We start from the raw sequence: 6000 nt of genomic DNA, 5'->3' as shown, positions 1-6000 counted from the left end.
TATGAGACTGTAACTTTTCTGTTAAGGTCACCACAGAAACGGAAAATAGGTTTACATTCACCTGACTTACGTAAAATGTTAATAAGCCCCAAAACCAAAAGATAATGTGCAAAGATTTGTTATAGAAACAGAATGCAGAAAACATCTTGTTCTTCCTAAAGAACAAACTGATGTAATGTAAACTAACCCTGTATAAGCATGAGTAAGCATCTTGTATCTTGGATACATTCTGAGTGAGGGTATATAAACTGTTGTCAAAAAATAAAAGATAGACTTGGCCCTATCAAGGCTGGTCTCACGTGTCTTCTCTCTCTCGCCGACGCCGTTCATCCCGAGAGTACCCCCTGGATCCTGCCGAGGCTGGACCCTGGCACTATGTTACTGTGGTTTTTCGTGGCACTTGATGAGTTGTCGTCTGCTGGTACATTTGAAGTAGCAAACACCTTACTTCTTCAGGTAAAGCTTTTTGCTTGTCTGTTTTACTTGATTCCAGGTGGCTCAGTGGTAAAGAATCTGCCTGCCAATGCAAGAGACACAGGAGACCTGGGTTCCATCTCTAGGTCGGGAAGATCCCCTGGAGGAGGAAACGGCAACCCACTCCAGTGTTCTTGCCCGGAGAGTCCCATGGACAGACGAGCCTGGCAGACTATAGTCCGCGGGATGGCAAAGAGTCGGCCACGACTGAGGACCTGAGCATGCACGCAGATCAGTTCAGCAGGCGAGTAACTGCAGCCCTTTCTTTCTCAGTAGGTGGCGATGGAGTGCAAGTTTTTGGTTGGTCCTACCTGAGCTGCTGTTTCTCCTCATCCTTGCCAGCACTGGTCATTTGCAGACTTTTTGAGGATAGCCATTCTGACAGGTGTGAGGGGATGGGTCGGTTTTCTTTTGATTTGCACTTCTCTAGTAATTAAGGATGTTGAGCATCTTTTCATGTGCCCGTTGGCCATCTGTGTGTCTCCTGTGGAGAAATATCTATTCAAGCCGTCTGCCCATTTTTTAATCAGGTTGTTTGTTTTTCTGATGCTGAGTTGTATGAGCTGTTTATGTATTTGGATATTAACCTCTTATCATCATATTATTTACAAATATTTTCTCCCATCCTGCAGGTTGCCTTTTCATTTTGTCTATGGTTTCCTTTGCAGTGCGAAAGCTTTTGATTTTAATTAGGTCTGTTTATGTTTGTTTTTATTTCTTTTGCCTTAGGAGACAGATCCCAAGAAATATTGCTAGGATGTATGTCCAAGAATGTTCTTCTGTATTCTCTTCTAGGAGTTCTGTGGTTTCAGGTCTTATGTTTAGGTCTTTAATCTGGTTTTAGTTTATTTTAGTATATGGTGTGAAGAAATCTGGGGGGCTGTGATTGTGTGCATAGCACTGTCTTAAGTGTCTTCATGTACTGACTGAATTAGTTCTTTTTTTATTTATTTTTAATTGAAGTATAGTCCATTTACAGCGTTGTGCCAACCTCTTACAGCAAAGTGACTCTTATACACATATGGACACTCTTTTTTTAATATTCTTTTCCATTATGGTGTACCACAGGTTATTTAACATACTTCCCTAGTAATGCCCTAATCGCGTTCTTTTGCATGTAACTGTCCAGTTTTCCCAGCACCACTTATTGAAGAAGCTGTCCCTTGTATATGGCCTTCTTTGTCGTAAATTAATTGACTGTTAATGTGCAGGTTTATTTCTGGGCTCTTTACTCTGTTCCGTTAATCTATGTGTCTGTTTTTGTTCCAGTGCCACGCTCTTTTGAATACTGTAGCTTTGTAGTGTAGTCTGAAGTCTGGGAGAGTGATAGCTCCAACTTTGTTCTCTTCTCTCTAACTTGTTTTGCAAATTCAGGATCTTTCGTGCTTCTGTGTGAATTTTAGGAGTATTTGTTCTAGTTCTGTGAAAAATGTCATGGGTAATTTGACAGGGGTTGCATTAAATCTGTAGATTTCTTTGGGTAGTATGGCCATTTTAACTATTAATCCAAGAACATCTGATATCTTTCCATTCCTTTGAATCATCTCCAGTTTTATTCATCAGTGTTTTATACTTTACAGAGTATAGGTCTTTCACTTCTTTGGCTTACTTTGTTCCTAGATATTTTATTCTTTTTGATGTGATTTTAAATGAGTTTTTTTTAAAGCTTTCTCTTTCTGATAGTTCATCATTAGTGTATGGAAAAGCAACAGATTTCTATATACTAGTCTTATATCCTGCAACTTTGGTGAATTCATTTATCAGTTCTCATGGTTTCTGTGGGGAGTCTTTTGGGTTTTCTATATAGTTGCCTAATGTCAACTTGTTGGATTTGATATTGTTTGGGGTGAATAATGGACCATTGGGACCAATGATGGACCAACGGACCAGGTGAAAGGCACAAGTATCTTGAGTTATTTTTCCAGCTTCCTGTGAATCTAAAATGATTTCAAACACATGACTGAAGGGGAAAATGCAATCTAAAATAGACAGGGACAGTCATGCTTAGGAAACCAGAGCATGACTAAAAGGTGTTCCCTGTGAGACCAAGGTGGAGACTGCAGCAAGCAGACTGGGGCATGAGCGACTCCTGTGCATTGAAGTACAGCCACACTGCCTGTAAACCAGAGTGCTATCCATTTTGACTGCGTGGGAGCAGGGAGCCACCGGAGGGGTCTGTTCTCAGAAGGATCCATGGCTTTTACTAACTGGGTTGAGAGCCAAATTCTCTTGGTGCCTGAAGCTGCTGAGAACACGAGTGAGTCAGTGTCAGTCGCTCAGCCATGTTCAACTCTGCGATCCCGTGGACCTTAGCCCACCAGGCTCCTCTGTCCATAGGATTTCCCAGGCAAGAATACTGAAGTGGTTGCCATTCCCTCCTCTAGGGGATCTTCCCAACCCAGGGATTGAACCCGTGTCTCTTGTGTCTCCTTCATTGGCAGGCGGATTCTTTACCACTGAGCCGCCTGGGAAGCCCTTCAGTAGCGTGTTTGCCCCTAAATCCTGAATCCCTTTTGTCTGTAACTCCTCCGTCTTGGAGGGCCATCTTTCACGCTTCTGTCCCACCATCCCTAGGCTGGAGAAATGCAGTTTGATGGCTGCTTGCTGCCGGCCGCTGTCCTCTGTTCTCAGAAGCAGTAAGAGCCTGGAGAACCTGAACCTTTTAGGAAACGACCTGGGGCTGGATGGAGTCAGCAGGCTGTGGACACCCTTGAGAAAGTCAGCGTGCAAGCTGTGGAAACTCGGGTAATCCCCCGACTCCTACACGGGGAAGCGACTGTTGGGATGGGGATGAATGGGACGAGGGCCTAAAGCGAGCCTACAGTTCAGTTTCCCAGGGCGTCCGGTTTCCCAGGGCATCCAGTTTCCCAGGGTGACCAGTTTCCCAAGGTGATTCTCGCCAGCAGAGCTTCTGGTGTCATGCGTGGTGGTCTGTATCCACATTGTCCAGCAGAGGAGCCGCTGGCCATGCACAGGTACTGGACACTTGAAATGTGGTTCCTGTGATGGACAAGCTGACTTTTTAGGCTTTAGGCTGAATTAACCAGCCATGTGTGACTGGTGGTCCCCAGACTGGATGGCGCAGTCCTACGCACTTGGGTGTTTTGGGGAGTGAGTCCCCTACTTTTCTGATTCTGGCACTGACTGTGTCTTGCTCAGACGTTCACTCAGCGACTTCCTTCCCAGTACTGACCTTGGCCGAGCACAAGGGCGTGGTAGTTGGTGTGATACACGGTCCTGGGCCTTCTCATCGTGGGGTGTGTTTGTCTTTGGGAGATAACAAATCCGAGACCCGTGAAAGCAGGGTTAGCTGCCATGAATGCTGGGAGGGAAGCTTCGGGTTGTGGTGGAGATCAGGGTGGTGAGGGAAGGCATGTCTGGGGGGGTCCTGGTGAGGCTGAGGGGGCGAACTGTGTGTCAGGCGGGGAAGACGGACAGTGACTGCAGCTGAGGGAGGCGTGTGCTCTGAGGAAGTCAGAGGATCATGTGCGGAGCCCCGAGGTTGGACCGAGCTCTGTGTGACCCTTGGGGCCACTGAGAGAAGAGCATTTATTTTTTATTTTTTAAACTTTTTATTTTGTATTGGGGTATAGCCGATGAACAATGTTGTGATAGTTTCAGGTGAACATTGGAGGGACTCCACCATACGTGTACATGTATCCGTTCTCCCCCAGTCTCCCCTCCCATCCGGGCCCCCACATGACACTGAGCAGAGTTCAGTGCGCTATATGGTACATCCTTGTTGGTTATCCGTTTTAAATACAGCCGTGTGTACTTGTCCGTCCCAAACTCCCTACCTACGCCGTTCCCACTGGCGTAAGTTCGTCTGAAAGAAGAGCAGTTAATTAGAACACTCTTCCACCTTGTTTAATATCCTGTAGATGAGGTCAGAAAGATAAGCAGCAGGGTTTTTTGTTTTTTTTAAGAGAGACATTAAACTAAGCACGTCTTAGCATGAATCCTCTTCAATACCAGGGAACCTTGCCCACTTTCAGAAGTTGGTCAAAATCTCTGCATTGAGGATTTCATATTAGCAACGTCATAACTAAGACATACATTTAAACAATTTTATTGGAGGATAGTTGCCTTTCAGTGTTGTGTTAATCTACTGTACAGCAAAGTGAATCAGCCACATGTATATATATGCATATTTTCCCTCATTTTTTTGATTCCCTGCCCATTTAGGGCACCACGGATTGAGTAGGACTCCCTGGGCTATACAGTAGGTTCTCATTAGTTACCTATTTTATACACAGTGTGTATATATGTCAACCCCAATCTCCCAATTCACCCCAAACCCCTGTTCCCCCATTTGTGTCCATATGTTTGCTCTCAACATCTGTGTGTCTATTTCTGCTTTTTAAATAAGATTGTGTAGACTAGTTTTTTTCAGATTCCATACATATGCATTAACATATGATACTTGTTTCCTCTTTTTGACTGACTTCACTCTGTTTGACAGTCCCTAGGTCCATCCATGTCTCCACAGATGCTAAGTCATACATTTTTAAAAATTGAAGTATGACTGATTTATAATTGTTCTGGTTTCAAGCGTAAAGCAAAGTGATTCAGTTATGCATACTGTGTCAATCATATCTGTTCTTTTTCATATTCTTTTCCCTTATGGGTTATTACAAAATATTGAATATAGTTCCCAGTGCTCTACAGCAAGTCCTTGCTGGTTGATTTTATATATATATATATATTTAGTAATCCTGTGTTTATGTTAATTACAAGCTCCTAATTTATCTCTCCCCCTCTTTTCCCCTTTGGTAACTGTAAAGTTTGTTTTCTATGTCTGTGTGTCTATTTCTGTTTTGTGTATAAGTTTATGTGTTTGTGCATATACATACGTATGTGTATGTGTATATATATTTATATATTTAAGATTCCACATATAAGTGATACCATATATCTGACTTCATTTAGTATGATCATCTCTAGGTCCATCCATGTTGTTGCCAAAGGCATTATTTCATTCTTTTTCATGGCTGAGTAATATTCCACTGTGACTATATGTCGCATCTTTGCCCATTCAACTGTCGGTGGGAAGTTAGGTTGCTTCCGTGTCTTGGCTATTGTGAACAGCGCTGTGAACATTGGCTTGTGTGTACCTTTTTGAAGTATAGCTTTGTCTGGCTGTATGCCCAGGAGTCAGGTTACGGGATCAGATGGTAACTCTAGTTTTTCCTCCTTACTGTTCTCCATTGTGGCTGCACCAATTTCAAGTCATGTGTTTTTCAAAGATCTGAGATGGTGACCACCACAGATGGACAAGTCTCCCCTTACTGATTGTGAATGTTACCCATGTTGGGGAGGGGACTTCTGACTGGGTACCCAGACCCTAACCTCTTCTCAGAGAAGAGCATGCCAAGACCTCCTCAAAAGTCTGTGAATGTGTGTTAGTAATACAAAGAAGAGGAGTTGGATTTCAGTACAGTGACAGCGACCTCAGTTACCCTGTCAAGTTTGTTTCATCATCTTTCCTGGGGATTTCCTGTCTCTTTCCTTTCGTGCTTTTCTATG

This window comes from Cervus canadensis, chromosome 18 (assembly GCF_019320065.1).
Source record: "Cervus canadensis isolate Bull #8, Minnesota chromosome 18, ASM1932006v1, whole genome shotgun sequence".
Lineage (NCBI taxonomy): Eukaryota > Metazoa > Chordata > Mammalia > Artiodactyla > Cervidae > Cervus > Cervus canadensis.
The sequence above is the reverse complement of the archived record's forward strand: the minus strand, read 5'-3'. Positions refer to the sequence as shown.